The sequence below is a fragment of the Anabrus simplex genome, chromosome 1, assembly GCF_040414725.1.
Source record: "Anabrus simplex isolate iqAnaSimp1 chromosome 1, ASM4041472v1, whole genome shotgun sequence".
NCBI lineage: Eukaryota > Metazoa > Arthropoda > Insecta > Orthoptera > Tettigoniidae > Anabrus > Anabrus simplex.
The window spans coordinates 340,398,743-340,425,738 of NC_090265.1; positions in this window are offsets into that span (position 1 = coordinate 340,398,743).

Here is a 26,996-nt window from a genome sequence, read left to right on the forward strand (position 1 = left end):
AAGACTGTTTGTCTGCACATTGACTATTTTGGCGATATTTTTGTACAGTTACCCGTTTAAAGTGTAATAATGACCATCTGCATATTTTTTAGCTCAGATTTCCTGAAGGTCCTCGTTTTACCCCTCCCCCAAAGCAAGATTGAGGCACGCTCTGCCAGACGAGCTAGAAAATTGAATTTTGGTAAAATTGTATGTCATAGCCTGTAATCGACGAAAAGCTTCCAACATATTTAAATATTCCATTTTTTACCCTCGAAAAATTTCGGAATATTGAGACAATTTTAATGTCCGTGCAGACCTTCGTTTAGAGGTATTTCGTGGCTAAATGGTAAGTCTTATCACAAAACGGATGGACCAATCTCAGTGCAATTTGGAGTGATCTACAACTTCGGTCCTATGATGTTTCGTCATATCTCTGTTCCTTATATGTTAGATTGGTCTCTATTTCTCGATAATGCCTACATTTTGCTCTTTGTACACGTATAATTAGTAGTTCGAATCACTTTTACGAACGATAGAATCATCTAATTCTACACGAACATTGACCCACCCAGTATCCATACGTGAACCGAATTCTATGTTCGCAGCTGTCATATTAGTAGCCAAAAGTAATGCACTGTGAGAGAACTTTACCCAAATTTCCCCCAGTTCAACTTTTCTAACTCAATTTTACCCATAAATAGATGAGACAGGAGAAAGTATCTTAAGACCAGGCATTTGGACCGCTAAATTAGGCCTATTATGGTACAATCCTTTTGTCGATATGATGTATCGTAAAGCAGCAGTTAATCTGTAAATGAAGGTTTGCAATATTGTGAACATGCAGATATTTCGTATGTCGATCTATATATATTTATTGAAGTCGATTTGTAGCGATGTAAGGGTGTGTTTGCCATTATAATTAATATTTTACATTGATAGTGGCTCTCAGCAGGAGGTCGTCTGCCATTGTAATCATTATTCTCCACATGGACTTTGACTGGCAGTAGAAATGGGATCCTTCTCCAACTCCTTTGTAACTAGGATTAGTAAGGACGGACTATCATTGTAATTAATAATTCCCTCCCCGATTTGACAGCCATAAGTCAAGGGAGCGTGAAATTTCGTTCAAAAATCCCCTAACCGATTGCGTTTAGGAGTAGGCAAATGTGGCCGCCATTATAAACAAATTCACCTATCTCAAACGTGACTGGCATTAGGCTTAGTGGCCTTGCTATTATAACGGAAACTCACCAACTCGGTGTGACTGTCATTAAGAAAAGGGGCCTGTCATGATAACGACAACAGCACAAGTAAAACTCCTCAACCGTAATCTGTCTGGAAGTAGAAAAGGGGGCTTGCCATTGTCAAGAAAACTCCCCAAATCGATTGTGACCGCACAATAGGTAATGGGGCCTCCCATTATAATGAATTGTGAATGGCAGTAGGAAACTGAGCCTGCCGTTATCATCACAATTCCTCAACTCGCACTTTACATTGGAAACAAAGTATGGGAACCTCCCTCTACTGTTTGTCGATAACGCTAAGAGACATGGAATTTACAAAATACTTATTCATTGCATGTACAGTAATTTACTTCGATATACGTATACACTGTAGAATACCGTAGCGAAGCAGGGGCACGTTTGCCAGTATATTACTACATTTGATATTATTTTAACCTACCACTAATTATATTAATTATTCTAGGACACGCAGGCCTCTTATCCATCCTGTCCTTATCCTTCATTATTCTCGTTTGTGTTTGTATTGATTATTAATTTTCTCTTTCCACATACTGTTTAAAATACAAAAAAAAAAAAAAAAATGTTGCTATTCTTCCTGGTATAATCCACTCGTTATTTAGCTGAGCTATAATCCAGTTTTCTGGGGCAAAATATGATATAGAACGAACATCTTGAAGTATGAGATTTCAGTAGTAAAGACCTTTTCAGACCTTGTGTTGGTAATGTGGTAATTTTGGGAGGCACTTGCAGGAGTAAAGCATCTTTATGCATACTTTTCTTCCCCAACAATGGATTTCATTATTTTTCCTATCTTTTCCATTACGACACTGTGTCACTGTTCCTTCCCGCCTAATATCATTTTCACTGAGTGTAAATTCTTGCATCATGCCTGCAGCTGATATTGACTTATATTGTCAAACTAGGAAACAACCCCTAAGGTACACTATATAATTAATTATTCAAGTATATAATACATAAAAACATAGTGATTGCTCATCCAGTTGAAACCAATAGTTCACATAAATATTACAAGCTCCCTGTTATTTGAAATTCTAATGCTTAAATTTTTATTGCCTCAGTCAATCAGTGCTTACAGTAGGGAAACATGTATTATTCCAGTCAAATAAACATAAAGTAACTAATTCATTTGTTTACAAGGTGGATGTCTATCTCATGGACAAGGGTCACTTTGGAACTCAGTAATATAGCGTGCTTACTCACCCAATGGGGCAAGCAATTGTTTGTTATTGTATGTTATTATGTCTGGATTCGTAACATTGGGGAAGGACCACCTTTTGACTGCAAATTATTTTCAAAAGTAATTTTCAAGGATTTTTTTTGGTCGCATCGACACAGGTAGGTCTTATCGCGACGATGGGATAGGAAAGGTGGTGGTGGTGATTATTGTTTTAAGAGGAAGTACAACTAGGCAACCATCCTCTATATAACACTAATCAGAGGGAAAATATGGAAGGGGTCCGACACTTTGAAAAATGAAGGTATCAGCCAAAGGAAGACAAGGGCCACGAAGGGCGTGAAAATGAAAGACTCCCTAGCCCTCGCAAACCTAATAGCGTCGGGGTCGGAAAAGAACAAGAGTTGACCAAGAGAGGTCGGTTAGGATAGATGAAAGTAAGGAGCCTGGCACAAGTAAGTGGAAGCAATGCCAGGACTCAGCTGAGGGCCCCGTGGTCGCCAACCCACGCTCCAAATTTCAGAGCCCCTGGGGCCCCTTTTAGTCGCCTCTTACGACAGGCAGGGGATACCGTGGGTGTTATTCTACCGCCCCCACCCACAGGGGGAGGATAGGAAAGGCCTAGGAGTTGGAAGGAAGCGGCCGTGGCCTTAATTAAGGTGCAGCCCTAGCATTTGCCTGGTGTGAAAATGGAAAACCACGGAAAACCACCTTCAGGGCTGCCAACAGTGGGATTCGAACCCACTATCTCCAGGATGCAAGCTCACAGTCGCTTGCCCCTTACCGCACGGTCAACTCTCCCGGTTTTCAAGGATTTTGGGGCGTTTTGGTACTGTAAGATTAATCGTTGCTCTTCGGGCAAAAGGTCATATTTCCCAATGATCTTCCAATCCATTATTTTCCTTAAGACTGGTCACGCTTTCCAGCCACATATGGATAGTTAGTCCATCAGAAGAATATTCTTTGTGTTTATTCTCCTATGCTTACGTGTAATGGAAAATGAATCTTACCGTACCGCACTCTAGGAATGTATGTTTGCAAGACTTATTTACTTAAGCTTCATTTTCATTTACACATTAGCATGCGAAAATGAACACAACAAAATTGTTCTGATGTACTGCATATCCATATGTGGCTAGAAGCCTGACCAGTCTTAAGGAAAATAATGGAGGAAGAGCGTTGTGAGATATGACCTCTTGCCCGAACAGCGACGAAATCAGCAGATAGCGTTCAAGGAAGCCGTTGGTACCAAAACATCAATTTTTCATATACGTGGATGCGGAACCCTTTAGAAATGGATACCTCAATTGAATTTGAATACTGTTTTAATACGTAGCACGAACATATAAGCAGGCGGCGAGTGCTGAAGGAAACAATGTCAATTATAAAAACATTCTAAGACGTTTTTGGGTCGAGATGGTGGAGTAAATAACACAAGTATTTTTCTTTATCTCCTCACACCGTTATGGCAAACAAGCATTATCTCTTCGACAACTTTCAACAACCCAGCTACTGTAATCAGCTTTGTCAGTCACGTTTACCCAGAGCATGCCGCGCCCAAAGTAAGAAGGATCTTCTCAATCCGAGGGGATGAAAGATAATCATTGTTATAATTTATAATAACAATTTTAAAAAAATGAATAACAAATTTGTATATTTAAGAGGGGGGGGGGGGGTTATACAATTCAAGGTAAAGTTTAAGTATTGATATATTGGTAGAAAAGGAGGTAAAATACTTCGACTGTCGATTACAAGTAACTAGGAAAATCACGAAAATTGACACAAGTATTATTGAAAGGAAGTTAACTTGAAAGACATTTAAAGACTCAGTGGTTAACAAATAAGTTATTTTTAACAGAGGAAGAAAGGATTAGTTATAAGGTGAAACAGACTTTAGTATAATGTCGACCGAGCTCAATAGCTGCAGTCGCTTAAGTGCAGCCAGTATCCAGTATTCGAGAGATAGTGAGTTTGAACCCCACTGACAGTAGCCCTGAATATTGTTTCCCGTGGTTTCCCATTTACACACCGGGCAAATGCTGGGGCTGTACCTTAAAAAACGCTATGACCACTTCCTTCCCACTTCTAGCACTTTCCTGTCCCATCGCCGACATAAGACCTATCTGTGACGGTGCGACGTAAATCAACTAGCAAAAGAAAAAAATATAATGTCGAAGGTGATAAGCAGCCATTCGAGCGTGACACATAAATTTAAACGTTAAAAGATTACATGTCACCCCAATGCGTAACAAGATGTGTAAATGATCAAATGGATTCATTTAAGCACGAAGAACATGAAAGTCATCAGTCCTGTTTACTTATTTTAAATGCTCTCTGGAAACTTGCATTGCTGAGGATTCTGCTCCGGTGCCGTGCCATGGAGGTTGTTCTGAATTTCATTTCAAAGGACAAAAATCAAAGGAATACTAGTCGTACAAGAAAGAGGTAAATTCAGACCGTCAAAGGTTATCGGTTAAAAAAGACAACAACGAATATTTTTTTTCAAAGCTCTGAGAAACGTGTTACCATAGCAAGAACGGTGGTTTTGATTATTGTTGGGTAATGGTGGTGGTGATTATTGTTTTAAGAGGAAGTGCTACTAGGCAAACGTCCTCTATATAACACTAATCAGAGAGAAAAATGGAAGGGATCCGCCACTTCAAAAATGAAGATATCCGCCAAAGGAAGACAAGGGCCACGAAGGGCGTGAAAATCAAAAGACTCCCTAGGCCTCGAATGCTCTAATACCGTCGGGGTCGGAAAAGAACAAGAGTTGACCAAGGGAGGTCGGATAGGATAGATGAATGTGAGGAGCCTGCCACAAGTAAGTGGAAGCAATACCATGAATCAGCTAAGGATCCCGTTGTCGCCAAACCACGCTCCCAAGTTGAGAGCCCCTGCGGCCCCTTTCAGTTGCCTCTTACGACAGGCACGGAATACCGTGGGTGTTATTCTACCGCTCCCACCCACAGGGGTTATTCTTCTACGATGTTGCGGCAAAAGTAATGGCAACTATTTTTTTTTTCCCCGCACGGATGCGGGATCAACCAGATAAACGGAAATATACAGATGGTAACAGCGGCGATTAGCGAGGGCTGGTGAAGGGGATTGGCAGTTGCCTAACCCCCCCCCCCCCCCGCACTACCACACACACACTTTGTGGAGAACGTTATTTCATTTTAGCGACCTGAAAGTGGGAATTACTAAGAAATATTTGTATTAACCCTGTTGTTTTTTCAGCTAATTCTTTCCTTACCGGAGACATGCGAAAGATGTCGTTCATCATGGCTAACCGAATTGCACAGCGCCATAGCATGTAGTGGAGACCCACGGAGCAATGTGTAGCATGTTCTGCGACGAAAGGTAGCAGGGGTTTGCCAAGGACACCCGTTAGAAGCGCGCATTCGTCAGTCTGTCATTCTCACTCAGTCAATATAATATCTCTTCAGTCCTATCCAGTGTCTATGGTTACTTTGTTAGTGTGTAGATACGAAGGTCGATCAAATATAAATAGGATTTTTGTTCCTGAACATCAACAGTTGGTATGACTGGTCCCGCGCTTCTGCTATGCTTAGGCGGGACCGTTGGGAGTGGGGAGAGGGTGCTGATAGATATTTCCCGCCGTTTCGTCAGTAACGCTCACGATGTCGGAGCAACAGGTGCACCCCTCCAATGCGCAACGCATAATTATAAAATTTCTATCTCGTGAAGGAGTTAGAGCTTCGGAGATTTGCTAGAGATTGATTGCACAGTTCGGTGATCAAACATTGTCAAGGGCGCGTGTGTTTTCCTGGCATAACAAGTTCAAGGAAGGACGAAAACGTGTGGAAAATCAGCAACATGATCACCGTCCTCGGACCAGCATTACAGACGAAAATATTCGTGCGGTTAAAGACATTATTGACGAGGATCGACGGGCGAGAGTATCAGAAATTGCAGAACAAGTCGGAATCAGTTATGGGAGCCGTCAAGCAATCATCACAAAGGACCTACAGTTCTGTAAAGTGTGTTCTAGTTGGGTCCCTTTAATAACAGTCTACAAGAAATGCACTGGACTACACTTGATCATCCTCCTTACTGCCCGGACTTATCGCCCTGCGATTTCCATTTGTTCGGACCGCTTAATGAAGCTCTAGGAGGGCAACATTTAGAAGATGACGAGAGTGTGGAAAAATTCGTGCGCAACTGGCTGGTGACACGGCCCTGTTCTTTTTACGAAGAGGGCATCAAAAGGCTGCCCATATGCTGGGATAAATAAATATATTTCCAAAGCAGGAACCTATGTGGAAAAATAAATTATAATTGCCTTGTGTGTTTCAATAAATGAATTTAAATTAAAAATAAAATTCCTTTTATATTTGATCCCCCTTCGTTTTGAGTTTCACAAATAGGAATTGTCCTCGCAGTTTTAATTACTGCGTTGATGGGGTGAAATTTTCCTTATGGGGAACATTGTAGGTATGTAGGTGTTAATATAAGGAAAGATCTTTATTGGGTTAATCACTTAAATGGGATTGTAAATAAAATGCATTGATTGATTGATTGATTGATTGATTGATTGATTGATTGATTGATTGATTGTCACCAACCCACGTCAAAAATGGTAGCCTTTACTACAGGCAGGAGATACTGTGGATATACTCTACCGCCTCCACGCACTGGAAGAAAATGAGTAAATGGATCCAATGCCAGAATGAGCTGGAATTGTAACGCCATGACTCACAAGCTGAGTCCCTATGGGTCTATTACATCTGCCTTTAGTTGTCACTAGGAATAGAAAGGAAGCGAGCATGTTATTGAGAAATAAACTGTTGTGTTTTAATTCTTTGTTTGAGGCTGGAATGAGAAAATCACCGAGAAAAAAAGAAAAAAATCCTTGTACGACTGGCAGTGGAATGTGAACTAATTTCATCTGCATCAGTCTCCATGGTTACATATCACACGTGGTAATGCGTCAAGCTATTGTACTGGGAGTTACTAAGAATCAGAAGGAATAACATGTAGTTAGTATGCTGAATATTTTTACTCATCTCATTTAATTTATCTCAAACAAAGTGTACAAGGACTCTTTTCAACCGTCGTCTCCATCTCGGTAGCTACCTCATTTATTACAATTTAGTGTCCCCTCTGACAGACTAGATCAGTTCAGTCTCTGCATCTAACAAGAAAAGTAAAGCTTGAACATTCATGATAATATTACAGTATAAAAATTAGGAATTTATGTAGTCATTAAGGTGGAACTGACTGTCCCAGTATTATGGTCCTACCATCATAAACAATTTTAATGAAAATTTACAAAAATAGTGGTTAAAATCCTGAAAGAAATCATCACTCAAAGTTACCAACACTATAAACGAACGAACTCCTAAACTTTAAACTTATAATCAAAAGGTTCATTCATGAGCTAACCATTAAAGTAGGAGATTTTTAATAACGTACTCGCAGAGAAAACTGCGTAGAAGAGAACACAAGGGAGGTTCGATAAAAAAGTGCGGAGACTGTCACAAATAAGTGGAAACAATGCAGGGCTCGGTGGTCGCCAGTCCACGTCAATGAAAAATTCTAAGCGGCTACGAATCGCTATCAACAGGTATGCTGCTGATATTAACTGGATGTCAACAATGTGTCAACGAATTTTGAGGTTGTGACTTCAGGTACAGTACTCTAATGGCCACTCGCCTAATTACGGCTGCCGTTATCACGAACTCCACTTGCCGTGCTCTACTCGCCGCTATCAACAGTCATATAATCGGTATCGTACCTTCGCTGCGGCCTCGCTTACCGCCCGATCTGCTGGACAGCTCATCGCATACTGATCTACCACTGGGTTACGTCACTCTCTACGTCACTATCTGATGTTTCTCGAACCCATGTGCGCTTCCTTCACCAACTTTATGTGATGGTATAAATTCGTCCCCCGAACCCTCAGTCTTCAGTCCAGCGCTGATACCGAGTGAGGTTGCAGGGTCGTCCAACGGGTTCCCAGTACAAAATCATACCTCCAAAAAATAGAAAGCACGTTACCTTAGATCTGAAGCACATGGTTCACCATCGCTTTGATTCCCTCTCGTTTAAAAACATTCCACTTTGTGCTTCAGATCTAGGGTACGAATAAGAAGAATTCTTGGTTATTATTATCATTTCCAGGGGAAGTACCATTGGGCAGCCATCTACTCTGAGCACTAATCAAAAAGACCGTGATAATTTCAAATTTCTGTTTCAAAAATTGCCTGAAATGATATACTCAAGAAAATTCGTATTAATGTTATTTCGTTCCGTGAAAAACACAACTATGTTATTACTAATGTCCATCAGATTAATAACACAACAACCTATAAATCTAATATAAGCATTCCAAGTGAACTAGACACTCGCTAATCTAACCATGCCTTGCACAGAGGGGTGTCGAAATTGGGCTGCGAAGAACTGGGAGAAAGAAGGCGAGCTGTTCGACTACGTGGTATGTTCCGAGCTGTCAGCGGAGAGATGGCGTGGAATGACATTAGTAGAAGAATAAGTTTGAGTGGCGTTTATAAAAGTAGGAAAGATCACAATATGAAGCTACATTTGGAATTCAAGACGACAAATTGGGGCAAGTATTCGTTTATAAGAAGCAAAGTTAGGGATCGGAATAACTTGCTAAGGGAGATGTTCAATAAATTTCCAATTTCTTTGCAATCATTTAAGAAAAGGCTAGGAAAACAACAGATAGGGAATCTGCCACCTGGGCGACTGCCCTAAATGCAGATCAGTAGTGATTGATTGATTGATTGATTGATTGATTGATTGATTGATTGATTGATTGATTGATTGATTGATTGATTGATTGATTGATTGATTGATTGATTGATTGATTGATTGATTGATTGATTGATTGATTGATTGATTGATTGATTGATTGATTGATTGATTGATTGATTGAGAGAGTGCCGGATCACGGAGAATGTCTGGGAAATTTAATTGAATACCTTCTTTATCGAATCCAATCTTACAATGTAGAAATTATTATCCTTTGAGTTTTCTACATGAAGTATCGCCCAATATTAAATTTTTAGTTGCCGCAATGAAGATGCCCGCCAGCGCATGCCTTGTCATGCAACCGCTTGACAACCATTACGTCAGTTCTGCACGTATATTTTTTTTTCACTAAAATATACTTCAGAAAGATATCTGCAGTTTTAACAACAGTAATGTGAGAAATGCTCTCTGCTTCTGCTATGTCCTATTCTTCATCACTTTCATCTTTATTTTTCTGCGCACTTTTGATTACTACTCCATGCGTTAAACAGGGTATACTTCGCAGATTTTCTCGCATGGCCAATTAAAATTAATACTCCCATCAATTTTCTCTCCTCCTAGAAGCTTGTGGAAAAAGTAAATTTACTGACAAGTGAGTGTCAAAAACTGATGGATTCCGATTTACACTAACTGCCTTATCACCATCGCTTTGACTCCATCATGTCCAAAATTTCCACTTTTTTTTTGAGGTATGATTTTGTGCTTTAACTGAAGTCACAATCTCAAAATTCGTTGACATATTGTTGGGATCCACTCAGTAGCTATAGCACAGCTGTTGATGGCGATTCGTTCCAGCGTAGAAGCTCATCTCTACAAGAGGCCGAGTGACTGATAGACCGGACTATTGAGGGCCGGATTAGCGGTAGTTGAGTGTGGTAGTTTTTCTCAAAAATATGCTTGTTGATAAAAGTTTATGGCTTAGCAATTAGCTCATGCTTTCAGAACTCTTTCAGAATTTTAACAATTATATCTTGTGAAGCGAGTTTGATTATATGTGCAAACATTTTCTTTTTGACAAGTTGCTTTACGTAGCACCGACACAGACAAGTTTTATGGCAACAATGGGACAGGAAGGGGCTAGGAGTGGGAAGGAAGCGGCCATGGCCTTAATTAATGTACAGCCCCAGCATTTGTCTGGTGTGAAAATGGGAAACCACGGGAAAACATCTTCAGGGCCGCAGACAGTGGGGTTCAAACCCACTATCTCCCGAATACTGGATATTGACCGTACTTAAGAGACTGCAGCTATCAAGCTCGATCATTACAATTAAATGACCGGTTCTGATGGTAGAAACAGCATATTGGGACAGGAGCTATCTGCTCTGTCGGTAAGTTTAAATGTAAATTACCGGGTTTACTTTCTTACTAGGGGCAACCTTTCAAGGCGGTTAAGGCGTGCTCGGTTCAACCGGAAGGTCGTGGATTCAGTTCTCTGTCAGGAAGTCGAAAAGTTTAAGAAACGATATTTCCACTTCAAGAGTTTTATACAGCTCTGACATTCACTCAGCCTACACCAAAACTCAACACCAGATTAATTCCTGACAGCTTATAGCTAACCACTTAGGGCTGAGATTGTGGAAAAAGGAAGCCTTTACCTTCCACTCCTCCAAGGGCCTTCATGATCTATACGGAGATGGATTTGCTTTGGATTTACTACTTTTCCTTTTGACATTCCCATTTTAGGTGGAAATAAAGTATATCCGTGAAAAAATTCCCTTATCATCACAATATCCTCGGTATTATTCCATCTTTCTAGAAATTTAAACGTTCTATTCCTGCTGTGAACTGGATTGGAAGCCAAGAAGTCAACCATATAACCTTTTGAAATCATTCATTCAAAGAATATAATTTCGATGTGAAATACAGGTGGCACAACATGACATTTCAGTTAATCTTACGTAATGTTATGCGGGTAGCCAAAGACATGTCGGGCCTCATGTTTTATTACAGCACACAAAACGTAATATGTTCTCCGTAGTTCCGACCACTTACGATGAATATTTTGGAGTAATTTCTCCAAATTGTGCCTATGTAGCATTTTATTCGGAACAAACAAATAATATCTTGTAATGAAAGTGACCGTCGATGTTAAAAAGTAATTGCGAACACAGCCTTTACTGACATCCAGTGACACTGACATATGCAGTTAAATGTTAGATTGGGGATGATTGCCTAGTTGTACTTCCCAGTAGCGTATACTGAGGGCTACCAAGGCTATCAGTGAAGCCCAAACCTTAAATGCGAGCGATGGAAATCTAAAGCACATTATATTGTAAGCATCTGACACATTGTTCCATTTGCAAAACTTGAAAGCAATGAGAAAACACGTCGCACGTATTTCTGAGAACAAGGCTTCGGAGACTCATATTGCAGCCCAGACTCTCGTCCCTTCCCATCGACTCGCCTCACGCGGCTTGCTGCTGTCTGCCTACAGGCCCGGGGACCGGCGGAGGATAGCTGTGCTAGGCTTCGGTCCGTCAGATCGCCACTGCTATCACCATGCGTTACTCATCGTATATACTTCCTCACCTCATCCTTCTGCCTTAAATAAGATAGATGACGGAGTGCTGGTATTTCACTCCCGTTTTCTTCTACATCCTTGTAGGAAGACACTGCAGGGCTGCTGTTATAGGAGTAATATAGTTTTCTTTTTATTGGTAGATCTGCTAAAATGAAACGCAATCTTTCAGGTTTAGTGTTCTCTTTTGTTGGTTGGAATCGAACCCATGATCATGGGTCGGACACCACAACTGATCTTCCGAGGAAGATAATTAACCATTGAACGATGGGTACGACCGCTGTAAAATTCAACATTGTTATTTAACGATTATGATGATGTTGTTAATAATAATAATAATAATAATAATAATAATAATAATAATAATAATAATGGTACATGACATCTACATAGGCTTGGTGGTGACCTAATAAGGATGAAATGAATGGCGAAGACGTCATAAACACCCAGTTCCCAAGTCAGGGGAATTAACACTATGAGGGGGTTGATTCTGAAAATTGAACCGGGGCCGTCGGACCAAAGACAAGCATTCTATCCATTTAGCCTCAAAGCTGGACTTCAATTTGCTAAACGTTAGGCTACCAACTTGATTGATCAGGTGTTGAGTATTGGCGGTGGCAGAGGCCAGGGCAGTAGCTTGTGAAGCACCCTTGACAACACAGCGGGCAACTCCGTTGGCTGTTGGCTGCAGCTCAAAATGCTTAAGGCTTGATGTTCCCTAAACCAACTATCGAAAAGGGGTAGCCTAAGTCTAGTGGTAGCCCACGTCTTGATACCAGCATACGCCACTGGTACTTCCCATTAAAGACATAATTACCACTAACAACGAATGCTACAATGCAAATGTTTACAGCATGTCACAAATTTCCTAAAAAGTATGACTATTCAGTGAACATGATTGGTGATGGTGATTAGTATCTTTATACGGGTAAGTACAACTTGGCAACTATCTAATCCCAACACAAATCAGAAGGGCTGTGATAGCCTAGTGACATTATCACTGGTTTCTCAGCAAGGCGTGGTTCGAATTCCGTCCTTTCAATGTGGTACTTTTGAAATGAAAACTCCCTGTAGTTCGGATTCCACATAAGGGGAGTCATGATTGAAACTTTGAGACATTTTACCAAAAAAATCGAACTTTCATTTTTAACCTGAAAAATTCCCCAATTCTTCCTCTTTCAAATCCCGTTATCAGCCTTTCCCTGATGCTATTTAAAAAACTCTAAATGTAGGATTTAAAGGGTAGCGGTTCGGCGAATATAGAGCAAGCCCTCGTATCTTTCTCTCACCCTGTCAGGAAAAATTTGCTTCAAGGTTGTTTCGGACTACATTTAAATAGTACCGCTGGAATATATTTACCATGTAATAGGCCTACGTTGTGCGTAAGAGGAGAAATATACCTCAAGGAGCAATTTACAGTCCAGGGCATTTTTAAAGCAAGCATACTTCTTAAAAATTTCAATTGCTTTTATTTACTTTAAAACTTTTTCAGCTCTTTGCCATGCCTAAAATGTTTTTTTTGCTAGGGGCTTTACGTCGCGCCGATAGTGGGATTCGAACCTACTATCTCCCGGATGCAAGCTCACAGCCGCGCGCCTCTACGCGCACGGCCAACTCGCCCGGTCCCTACAATGTTCAAACGCGTTTTTGTATCTTGTTATCAGTTGAATATTACCTTCATATATTTACTCTTGAAATGGCACGAAACTAGATATTTGCCTATTGAATAATGAAAAATTGAAATAAAAAATATCTGCAGTAGTTTATATCTGACTGCAAAAGCCGGAGTTGTTCTTTATTATATGAGTATTTTAGAGAAGTCTGCCATATTATAGCCCAAACATGAAAAGTTTGCCGCAAGGAGAATTTTCTATGAAACGTATAAAAATAAAAATTATTTGTCAATAACTTTACAATCAGTTAAATAATCAGCTCCAAGTTTTTCGTGGGGTATATCATATACATATATGCTTGTACTTTAAGTTTTGATTTATTGCGTGGTAAAGTGTAGAAGTTCAATATTTCAGTCATGGCTCCCACTAAAACCGGAAGTCTCATGGCTATGAGGTAAGGTAAGGATTATCCTGCCCGAAGGCACGTCCGAACCTCCGCAGAGGTGTTCCTGGGCCGGAGTTTACGTGAGGTAGGGTGGCCAGTTCCTTTCCGCTCCTCCATTCCCTTACCCCCACCAACAGCGCGTGGCAACCCATCCAACTCCTGACCACGCCCAACTTCGGCGATCTCACGGGATCCGGTGTTTCAACACGGCTACGGCCATTGGCTCATGGCTATGAGCAAGTTATCAACAGCCGCGTTTTAATACATGCTTCCTTTTTATAAATATCAGATGCAGGGTCGTTTAGGAAGCGTCACAGTAGTCATAGATAAGAAAATGAAAGAAAATTGCTGTGTAATTTTTACGTGAAACGTGCTTTATGAACATAAATTTTGTAGAGCTTGCAGTATTTGTAATGATTTATCTCTTTTCGAAATAAAATCAAGCAATTCTCGGACCTACCACTGCCATTTGACAGGCGAGGGACTCCTTGGAAACAACTTGGCGAACGAAATGAAATTCGATGGGGAGCTATCAATATTAATGAGCCTTATGGAAGAAAGAAAGTAGAACTGGCTGAGTCAGGAAAGGGGATGCATCCAGATGTGCTAGGAGTAAGTGATAGATAACGAGGATGAGAGAGGAGATTATAAAGTGTACTTGACGGGTGTTAGAAAGGGACAGGAAGAGTATGATGCAGGGCTGTTTATCAGGAATACCATTGCACTCAACATAGTTTCTGTTATAAGCGTAAATGAGCGAATGATGTGGGTAGATTAGGCATTTGCAAGAATTAGGATGAGAATTGTCTCAGTGTATTCACTATGTCAGGTTGCAGATGAGGATGAAGTCGGCAAGTTTTATGAAGCATTGAGTGACATCGTAGTCAAGGTCAACGGCAAGGACAGGATAGTGCTAATGGGCGATTTCGGTGCGAGAGTTGGAAATAGAACTGAAGGGTACGAAAAGGTCAATGGTAAATATGGAGAAGATATGGAAGCTAATGGGAATGGGAAGCGTTTGCTGGACTTCTGTGCTAGTATGGGTTTAGCAGTTACGAATACACTCTTCAAGTATAAGGCCATTCACGGCTACACATGGGAGGCTAGGGGTACCAAGTCCATAACAGGTTATATATTAACCGACTTCGAATTCAGGAAGTGTGTTAGGAATGTACGAGGTTCCTGGGGATTTTTCGATGATACAGACCACCATCTCATCTGCAGTGAACTAAGTATCTCTAGGCCTAGGATAGAGAAAGGGTAGAAAATCACCGGGAAGAGGAAATCAGACCGAAGTACATGGATATGATTAGTGAGAAGTTTCGAAGAGTAGACAGTAAGCAGGTTAGGGATAGAGAAGAAGAATGGGTGGCATACGGCGATGCTGTAGTAGAAACAGCAAGGGAATGCCTAGGAATAACTGTGTGTAAAGATGGGAAAAACCGAACACCTTGGTGGAATGATGAAGTGAGAGCAGCTTGTAAACGTAAAAAGAAGGTTTATCAGAAAAAGCTCCAAACAAGTGCTGATGGACACAGGGAATTGTACGTAGATGAAATAAAAAGAGCGAAACAGATAGTTGTTGAATCCAAAAAGAAGTCGTGGGAAGAATTTGGTAATAATCTGGAAAGGCTAGGTCAAGCAGCAAGGAAACCTGTCTGGACAGTAATAAAGAATCTTAGGAAGGAAGGGAAAAAGGAAATGAACAGTGTTTTGGGTAATTCAGATGAACTCATAATAGATCCCAGGGAGTCACTGGACAGATGGAGGGAAAAATTTGATAATCTTCTCAACGTAAAAAGAAATCTTCCTGGTGGTGCTGCGAACAACCGAGCTCATGGTGTCCCCGTTCATCCATCAAGGCAATTTGCCCCAGACTAGTCAGCCGCTCCCAGGCGTGCTCAGTTCGAACTGTGATATAATAATGTCTTGCAAATACATACACCCAGGATTTGATAGGGAACATAGGTAACTAATATGGACACGGAGAGGTCAAATAAAAGCTACAAGTAAAGCAAGGCGAAACATGACGTCAGTTTAGAGGAAAAATTTGTTTATTAAAAACATGAAAAATGAAAAAAAGCAAAAAATCAAAAGATCAAAATTTACAATACTCGGAATTATATTATCAGCTTGATAAAGCCCAGTTTGAGAATCAAAAAGGAAATCATCCAAATATACAATTGTATGCTGACACACATACTTAACATTACAAATCAAATTCTTGAAATTTATTAGTTTTAACACTTTGGCTTGCGCACTCGCGCAACTCACCTGGCCTAGTTCTCTTTAACACTTTAAACTGTAGATGAGTACTTTGCCCTTTCCTGCACACTTGACATTGCAATGGGGGGTCCCTAACCTTAAGAAAAGACGTGATTTAATTCGCAGACAAAAACTAATCTAACTGTACAAAATATAACATGATCATGAGCAATCTCATGAGCACGACAAACACTGTGGATCCAAACCACACACTACAAAATCACATTAATGGCAAATATACACAATCAAAGAAACAAAAACATGATGCCATATTTTCCAGAACGCATTTACGCTATCCTCACTCACTCAAAGACTCGATGGAAAATATAAGGAGATAACTTTACAATTTACGCAACACTTCCTATTCAACGTAGGTTCCTGAAATGAATTACATGACACAAAATCAATCAACTGGTGGACCTTATAAAGACACGCACAAATCGACGTGGAAACCTGAAATAAATTACATGATACAAGTCATAAAAATAACAGAGTAGGCTTTAACATTCAACACATACTGCAACCTTGGTTCCTGAGAAAGATTACATGACACAAATATTACTCAGCGCCGTTATATCATAAAAGAAAACCAAACTAAACATTGCGATTTAAAAAATCTCGTCTACTGCAACAACAGTAGTAACATGGACAAAAATCAATAAAGTCACGAAGTATAGGCCGCTAAAGTAAAACTCTCCTCGGTAGACCCACATCTCACGCTCACCAACACACGGCGGAATGACTCAAGAGCTCACTGCTCAACAGTCTACCCGAGGCAGGTCACACAATCATGAAAAATGCAGGCCATTCAAATAAGGAACGCGTCCTCTTACTCAAAATCACACTAAACTATGTCACATGTCCTAAAGTTGCCAAAACCGGGCGAGTTGGCCGTGCGCGTAGAGGCGCGCGGTTGTGAGCTTGCATCCGGGAGATAGTAGGTTCGAATCCCACTATCGGCAGCCCTGAAGATGGTTTTCCGTGGTTTCCCATTTTCACACCAGGCAAATGCTGGGGCTGTACCTTAATTAAGGCCACGGCCGCTTCCTTCCAACTCCCAGGCCTTCCCTATCCCATCGTCGCCATAAGACCTGTCTGTGTCGGTGCGACGTAAAGCCCATAGCAAAAAAAAAAAAAAAAAAAGTTGCCAAAACTGAATAAGTATATAAAATGACGTTGTCTAACATTCGTTCTGTGAAAATTAATAAGACCGCTCTGGTCGTAAATCAAAGCACTCGCTGCTCAAAGTTAAGCTTGAATAATAAAGTGGCAAACTCGGAAATAATACCATAACTTGAAACTAAGAAAATTGCCACATAGACAATCGATCATGTCTGGACATCTGAAAGTTACTGAAATATCAAATTCTTACCACTCGAGAAACTCGCATCAATAACAATAATAATTTTACAGAAAGTTGTTTCTAAATACCCGGAACTTGAAATACGAAACTGCGTTCGAGGAGCTCGTGAATCAATCACTAATTTACACTCATCTTTATATTCAAATAACCATGAAGATGACGCTATCAAAATTTATGGATCCAAACTCCACCATCTCACACATTCTCATTCACACATCATGCAATAAATCCCAGAAAACGTGACTGCATATTTCCGTACACTTTGAGCTCCCGTTAATACTTTAATCTAGTCCTTCCTGACTTTAATTTAAATCCTTATTTACAGTTAGAGTTAATCTCCGAGACGTACACTGCGTTTCAAACATCAAAGCAAAACAAATAAAAAAATATCTGAGGCTAAAACAAGCAACTGACTCTTTAAAAGTGAAGCTAACCACTAAGCTAAAAATCTGAATAAAATGAAAAGAAAGCACGCTACGACCTAATTTAGGTTACAGTTATATTTACATTTAGAAGCTTCCTGACACTTACTTTAATAGGACGTAATCCGTCCAAACCAAAGCTAAATCTACTGAAATTAAATATCAAAACTAACCTATCCCTTTTTGCAACATTAAAACACGTGCATGCATACATAATTACATTGCAAATTTGGTACTAATCTATTTCGTTGACTTATTGCCGCCAGTCATCGGAACAGCCGATTCCCCATCGTTTTAACCGGCCACAGATTAGAGAATGCCTTCACAAAAGACTTGGGTCCGTCCTTGGGTCTCCATTCTCCTGGCGTAGAAATGTGATCTCGTAGTCTCCGTCGCTGCTTCTGGATGCTGCCCAAAACATCCCCTCGTTACACGGTGTAGAAAACTGGGTCAAGATTAACCTACCAGTTACTAGAATACTACAGCCGGGATGATTTCCACTGACCGTGAAACCAGTTACCATTCATTCGAGGAACAACTTCTTATCTAATTCAGTTATTGGTCAAATATTTCCCATTTAAATGCTGGACTGGAAATACTGAAGTGAATGTCCACGAAAAACCTATCCACACTGGCAGGCTACTATGCGTTTAAAATGATTATCTGAAGCTGATCTTTCCCTCTGGACACGAAACATAAATGCCATTCTACTAAAGTTAAAATCTTGAATACTTAAATGCGGTCTGAGCGTCTTTCAACAAAAGTTACCAGTCCCCACACGATCACTCACATAAATAATACTTCTTCTGACGATGTTATCTGCATGGGATCTCGCCAAATGATAGGGCAGCAAGCCCTCGCGCTAATCACTTTTATTAATTCCTCCTCTCGTACGCTGTTGTATGCTCGATTGGGGACATCCCTTACATAGAACAATTCCTAGCCAAAATTACTGTAGCGCTATCATTTCATTGGTTCAACACATCGCGTATCCGACGCTTATTTCAAACGTATAATTCCAGCTCCTCTAGCCTCTCGCCGGTCCCCCGAAATGTTTTCCGTTGGTCTGCCGTTGGGGTTCTATTGTTTCCTTGTTCTGCTTTGTGTACGTCATGACGAAATTCCTCCTTCTAAACTTACCTGGTGAGCAAACAGACCTGGGCTCCAATCTTCCTGTAGAAATTGCGAAATGTACTGCTGAATGTAGATGTTCCCTGCCAGTTAGTAGTACTTAATGAAAATGAAATCTTCTCTGTACATTCGAATAGATGGCTGATTATTTAAATTAGCACTTCAGTAAGGGCTCAATGGGGAGGAAGATAATGAAGTCGGTGAAATTACGCTTTAGGAAGTGGAAAAGGTGGTGAATAAACTCCATTGTCATAAAGCAGCAGGAGTAGAAGAAATAAGACCTGAAATCGTGAAGTGTAGTGGGAAGGCAGGGATGAAATGGCTTCATAGAGTAATATGATTAACGTGAAGTATTATCGGACAAGCGCAGTAATTTCAACTATCTATAACCAAGGTAACAGGAACCATTGCAACAACTATCAAGGTATCTCATTGATTAGTATATCAGGCAATATAGTCGCAGGCATCTTGGAAGGAAGGGTGCAATCAGTGGCTGAGAGGAAGTTGGATGAAACCAGTATGGTTTCCGACCACAGAGGGGCTCTCAGGATCAGATTTTCGGTATGCGCCAGGTAATAGAAAAATGCTACGAGAGGAATAGACAGTTATGTTTATATTTCGTGGATCTAGAGAAGGCATATGATAGGGTTCCGTGGGATAAGGTATTCGCCATAATAGGAGACTATGGGATTAAACGGTCGACTATTAAAATCAAAGGCATTTATGTTGACAATTGGTCTGCAGGGAGAATTGATGGTAGAGTGAGTTCTTGGTTCACGGTACTTACAGGGGTTAGACAAGACTGTATACTTTCACCGTTGTTGTTCATAGTATACATGGATCATCTGCTGAAAAGTATAAAGTGGCAGGGAGGGATTCAGTTAGGTGGAAATATATAAGCAGTCTGGCCTATGCTGACGACTTGGTCTTAACGGCAGATTGTGCCGAAAGCTTGTAGTCTAATATTTTGGAACCTGAAAATAGGTGCAAGGAGTATGGTATGTAAATTAGCCTTTCGAAGACTAAATGGATGTCAGAAGGAAAGAAATCCTAGAGAAATGAATGTCAGATTGGTGATACAAAGGTGGAACATATAGATAATTTTAAGAATTTAGGATGTCTGTTCTCCCAGGATGGAAATATTGTGAGACTGAATCAAGGTGCAGTAAAGCTAAAGCAGTGAGCTCGCAGTTGTGATCAACAGTATTCTGTAAGAAGCAAGTCAGCTCCCGGACGAAACTATCTTTACATCGGTCTGTTTTCGGACCAATTTCGCTTTAAGGGAGCGAAAGCTGGATGGAATAAGGGTCGTTCGTTCATAGGATAGAAGCAACAGACATGAAAGTAGCGAGAATGTTTGCTGGTATAAACAGGTGGGAACAATGGCAGGATGATACTCGGAATGAGGGCTAAGTTAGGAATGAACTCGATGAATGAAGCTGTACGCATAAACCGGCTTTGGTGTTGGGGACATGTGAGGCGAATGGAAGAGAACAGGTTACCTAGAGAAAAATGGTCTCTATTATGGAAGGTAAGAGAAGTAGAGGGAGACCAAAACGACTATGGTTAGATTCGTTTTCTAACGACTTGAAGGTAGGAGGTATAGAACTAAATGAGGCCACAGCACTAGTTGCAAATAGAGGATTGTGGCTACGTTTGTTAAATTCGCAGAGGCTCGCAGACTGAACGCTGAAAAGCATAGCGGCCTATAATGATGTATGTATGTATGTATATTATTATTATTATTATTATTATTATTATTATTATTATTATTATTATTATTATTATTATTATTATTATTATTATTATTATTATTATTATTATTATTGTACCGCGCGGTACACCTCCACGCCGCTAATGCAAATCTTGCGCTAGTTGAAACTCCTCTACAGGAGAAAGCCTGAACTTTAACAAACTGAATTAACTCAACGATTTCTCGGAAGATGTCACTTTGGTAATTTTGACGTGTTCTGAACTGTGTCCATTTCGATTTGTGTTTGTTTGCTCCGTATCAAGAAGTTCAGACATTCTCTAACAGATGTCTCTACCAAAAACTATGATAACGCACTCTGGTGTAAAGGAATGTATTCTCCGGAAGAAATATTGTATTCCTAAGTTTTGTTTTTACTAAATTTTGTTCTGTGGTTTGTGGGTTGGCAATATAAACACTTTCTTTCCGCCCATTTTGAATGTAACCAATCAGGAATGTATGTAATTATTTTCCACCAATAAGGTGTTTCTTCCTCGTCTTGTGTATTAGTTTTTGCTGTTATCCAATAAAAACGAAAGGGTGTGTCTACTCATTCCGGAAAGGTCTCGAATGTTCCACGAGGGTATATAAACTGCTGATATTCTTGTCTCGGGGCCACTTCAGTAACATCTTTCTTAGTGTGTGAATATGTAGCAGGGGGCGGGAAGCGCCTCTTTCTTCAAGCAGCTGTTTTCCTACAAGGTAATGGCCGGTTAACATCTTCATTTCTTGCTAGCTCAGCAGTTTAACTCTCGGGGAGGGTTCGAAACCTTTAGTATGTAACCTACCTTTTTTCTTTTCTGTCCATGTAAAATCTATAAATTATAAAACTATAAATTACTGTAAAGCGGGGATAGAGAGTGCTTCACCCTATCGAACTCCCCTTCAGTTTTGAAAAAGGAGGTGAATACGTTTTCATAACCGTCTTCTCTTCTTTAATGTAGTATAGTTTTCTCATGCGTGTCACCTCCCTAGCTTGGGATTAGCCCCTGTATGATCGGCCTAGCGCCACATAGGTTTTAGACAAAAACTTGGTGTAGGAGTGCAAGTTATCGCCTCCATTCATTTTGTATTTTGGGCCATTTACTTAACCCGTTTTGTTTTCCTTCCTGCGAAGGCCCAGTAGATTGGGTACTAATTATCCCTGTTTCCTTGTGTGCCTTAAGGGCAGATAGAAATGAAGTTTGTTGTAGCCTTTGATAGGCTTGTAAAATTGAGAGCGGGTCTGCTCTTTTTCTTAACATTGTAATTAGGAGCAAGTGCTCCTCGTACTTAGGGGTTTTCTGCCCTTTAGCAATTGTGGTGGTGAGCTGAGAGCTCAGAAATTAATCTTGGAGCTCGAAGCCCAAATCTTGTAAAGAATTGTAATTTCTTAACTTGTTTTCCTGCTACTTGGTACCTGTTACTCTGTTGTTGTTATTTGTTGATTTTGAAAAGAAAATATAACCTTTGTTAAAGTTATAAATTAACTTTAATTTTGTAGTTGAGACCTATTCCAGCCCGCACCTTCTTTCACCTCTAACTACCACGGATATCTCCGTAACAAGTGGTAGCAGAGCGTGGTTGAATGGGTCTGAATTTAGCCCCTTTTGATGGCTAAACATTGTTTTCGATTCGAACTCTAACAATTTTCTCAGTTGCTGGAATTTTTTTTATTTTTCTAAAAATTTTCTGTCATCATGTCCGGCCCTCGCGACGTCCTCCATCCCGGCTATTTGCGCAAGGAGGAATTGATCTATGAATTAACGATTAGGAATGTTCAGTCTAGAGGCACGGTTGCGATAGATACTAACAAGCTTAAAGAGTCCCTTGATTTGCCTATTTCCATCCCCACTTTGGGTGAGAAAGAGATTGACGACTCTCTCTCCACGATCACTGACAATACTACTGAGCTGGCATCCGTAGTTAGTTTTTTTTAAAGAAAATGATCCTTCTCCTAATCAACTTAAACGTGTGCAAGCCAGTTTATTTCATTTTTCTAATAGAGTTAACGATCTGTTGTCTCTAAAGTTGAATGACATTCAAAGGAAGGAAGCTAGTGTTGTTCTCGATAACCTTTCTGATTTGTCCAGTAAGGTTAGCCTATTGTTAACCGGGGCAGGTCCTCCCAAAACTGACCAACCTGCTACGGTAAAGATAGTTAGCGAGGAAGACTCTTCTAAAGGAGAAGAAAATAGGAAATCAGTAGGAGCGCAACAAACCTCTTCCCCATTAGACAATGAGTCTGAACGCCGTACCTCTTTGAATAATGCACGTTCTGAATTAGCTTCTTCGCCACTTAGGCCTCTACCTACTATCTCACCAGGGTACAGTAGTTTGCCCCATCCATTAGCAATGTTGCTCAGGGGTAGTTCTAAGTTTTCTGTTAACTCTACCAGTGACGTTATTTCATTCTTAAAGTTTTTAGTTGAGTTTCAGGATCATGCCCTTGTTTTTTTCTCTTTCTCTGTGTCAAATTTTGCAGATCATTTATCCCTATGCAATCGTGGTTCTATCAGACAAAATAGTTAGAGTAATTGCTGAACAGTCATCCATAGAAGACTTCCATGCCCATCTGTTGGCAAATTTTATCCCCGCTCGAGCTAGGTCATCGCTCATTCAAAAGTAAATCCAAGATATTAAATTCTATACCAGGGTGTTTGCCCTTCACTTCCCTGAAGATCAGATCGTACAGGCCATTGTGGAAGGCATTTCTCCATCATACAGGTCATACTTGTGCTTTGCGTCGCGTCCGCAAACTTTTGCCGAGTTAGAAGCTATGGCTGTCTCAGCGGAAGGAGTTAGATATGCCGATACCTTGCGTGTCGCGAAAGAACCCCCTCCATCCTCTAGTAATTTTCGGCCTCCACCTCGCGGAACCTTCACTGCCCGTAAATGTTATGCGTGTGGGTCGCCTGACCATCTTCGGAACAAGTGTCCGTTAATTAAATCTAGTGGGACAAGGAATGGAGCAGGGTCATCCCAAGGCTGTTTTAAATGCGGCGCGTTTTTACATATTGCCAAGAACTGCCCTAATGCTAACAGCACTCCCTCCTGCTCAACTTCGGCAATCAAAAGTGACTAGTGGCTCCGGCTGAGTCGGTAGATTCATCCTTTCAAGGCTCAGCACAAGTTAAATCTGACGAAAATGCAGGAAAAAGTCAGAACTATTCTACATTCCCATTTGAATGTCCCAGAGAATGTCTTAGGATTGCGGCGGATTCACCCGCACCGGTTCCCTTCCTCAAAATTGAATTAAATAATGAACCTGTAACTGCTCTATTAGATTCTGGCAGTGTTTGTTCTATTATTTCGGCTGAATGGTACTCCAAATTGAAAACCGTTTGTAAACTTTCTGATTTTTGTTCGACTTCGGTTCATTATGTTTCGGCAAACTCATCCCCATTAGATATTTTAGGTTTTCTGTATGCCAAAATTCGTATATCTAAATTTACTTGGAAATTTAAACTGTTTGTGGCCAAGCACTTGTCTTGCCCCATTATATTGGGAGCTGATTTCATGTCTCACATCGGTCTAGTGCTCGACCATCAGAGCAAGACGTGCACTTTCAAATTTGATAGTAATTCAAAAATCCCTTTGTTAAAATGTAGTTCTGTATCATGTTCATCTAATTCGCCTACCCAGGATTAGATGTTGTTAGATCTTAGACATCTACCTGAGGAGCAGGCTGAGAGTATTCGTAAGTTGTGTCAGTCGTTTCCAGAGGTTTTCTCGGATACTCTTGGTGTTACTGACCTTATTGAATATAAGATTGAGGTGACGGATTCGATCCCGGTTAGATTGCCGCCATACAGGCTATCTCCGCCTAAAATGAAGGCCCTGAAGGAGATCATTGACCAGATGTTGAAGGATGGTATTATTCGGCCCTCTAAGTCGGTGTATACTTCGCCTATTTTTTTGATTATAGGGCTCTCAACTGAAAGGTGGTGTTACAATTCGTGCCCCTTCCAGACCTTCACTCTTGTTTTTCTTGGTTTCGTAAAGCTAAGTTCTTCACCATCTTAGATCTTAATCAGGCGTATAATCAGATACCGCTTACAGAGGAATCTAAACACCTGACAGCTTTCGCCACAAATTGGAATTTGTATGACTACAACCGCGTGCCTTTCGTGCTCCCCACGGGGGCAGCTGTGCTTACGAGACTGCTGGATAGGGTATTCTCGGACATCAAATTTGAATACTTGTATCATTACCTTGATGATGTCGTCGTGTTTTCTGAGACCTTCGAAGAACATCTTGATCATCTGAAAGAGGTCCTTCATCGTCTTCGTAAGGCAGGATTAAGAGTTAAGTTGTCCAAAGTCGCTTTTGCTAAGCCTTCTATGTCATTTCTAGGGCATATTGTGTCGCCCGATGGTGTCGCTGTAGATCATTCTAGAACACAGGCTATCCGTGATTTCAAACCTCCCAAGGACATCAAAGGTATTGCCAGGTTCATTAGTATGGTGAATTTCTTCAGGAAATGTATTCCAAATTTCACCAATAGAGCGGCGCCCTTGAACTTACCTCGTAGGAAAGGCTCAAATTTGAGTGGGGACCTTCTCAACAAGCCACTTTTGAAGATCTCAAATTAGCCCTTTGTAATGCCCCTGTCCTCGCTATGCCCGATTTCTCTAAGAAATTCATCGTCCAAACCGACTCGTCGTTGTCGGCGGTAGCTGAAATCCTTCTTCAAGAGACGGAACTAGGGAGGCGACCCATCGCCTATGCCTCTAGGACATTATCGGCCCAAGAATCCAAGTATTCCATCTATGAACTTGAAGGTTTAGTAGTTTTGTTTGCGCTAGAAAAGTTCCGCCTCTATCTGGAACATGTCAAGTTGGAGACTGATAACCAAGCCTTAAGTTGGGTCTTAGGTAGGCCGCGTCGTACTGGTCGCATAGCCCGCTGGGCCATACGAATTTTGGCCTTCCAATTTGATGTTAGGCATATAAGAGGTACTGAAAATGTTGTGGCAGACGGACTAAGCCGTATGTTTTCTAATGAGGTAGAGACCCATGAACTGGTTGATAATTCTTCACCTCCCGAGTCCATACTACCTGAGGTCAATGCCATTCTGACTGATGCTCCCATGTTGTTTAGACATCTTGAAAAATATCAACGTGAAGATCCGACGCTGGCCCCTATCATGGAAACCCTTTCTTCTGGGGAACATGTAGTCCCTTATGTATTGAGGAACGGTGTTTTATGTTGCCCCTCGGGGCATGATAATAAGATGAAAGTTGTGGTTCCAGCTGTTCTCATACCTATGATCTTCAAGTATTACCATGAGACCCCACTATGGGGGGGCTTTTAGGCATCTTCAAAACTAGAGAAAAGTTCCGAGAAATGTTCATTTGGAAGGGTATTGTACCAGGAAACGTTTTTGGGGAAAGGGCATGAGTAGGACCTCAGGGAGTGAAACTTGGTTTTGAAGCCGATACAGAGTAGGATAGACTCGTAGAGCGAATAATAGATGGTTACATTTTTTTAACAATTTATTAATTCTTCACCCTGTAATATGATTATTGGACTCAAGTTTGGGATTGAAATTAAAAGTTTGAACGTAATCTTCCTGAATTCTGTTCATGAAAATTAAATGAATATCACTGATTCCTAAGTCTCTCATATGTGAGAAGACGAGGTATTAGATTTCCACCTAAAGTCTTTCTAAATATGAGCACCCACTTGTAATTGCAAATTGACATGGGAAATTAAATTTGTGTTAAAAGTTTTCAGTTTTTCAGTTTGTAAACCTTGATGTATAGCACACTTCAAAAGCCTAAAGTCTTTCTATGAGATATGAAAATTAAATTCGAAAATTAATTAATCACTTCTGAAAAACTATGAGAACTCTGAAACATTTGTTCACACGCGGCACTGAAGTTTCCACTGTTCAAAATTAATGAGAAAATTTTAGTCAGTTTATTACTACTCATTTAATGAAAGAAATGTTGCTACAAATGTTGAAAGATGGACGTCTGGAATGTTCCGTGGAGAATCAGGATCGGCGGTGTTCCCTTAACACACCATGTTGACGTCCCTCGATGAGGTGATGACGGCTGGAACTGGATCGTGTAGAATGGCATCTCGTTAAGGTGATTTTTCGCACACGAAAAATTCACTTAGTGCGAGTAGTTATCACTGACACTGTCATTTACTGTTGAACACAGTTTATGGCGTAATTGAACTTTAAGACGTTAAATTAATAATCACAGTCCTTCCTGTATGAAATAATATTTAAAGTCGTTACTGAAACGTCCATAATTACACAGTTCACACTTGAAAAGG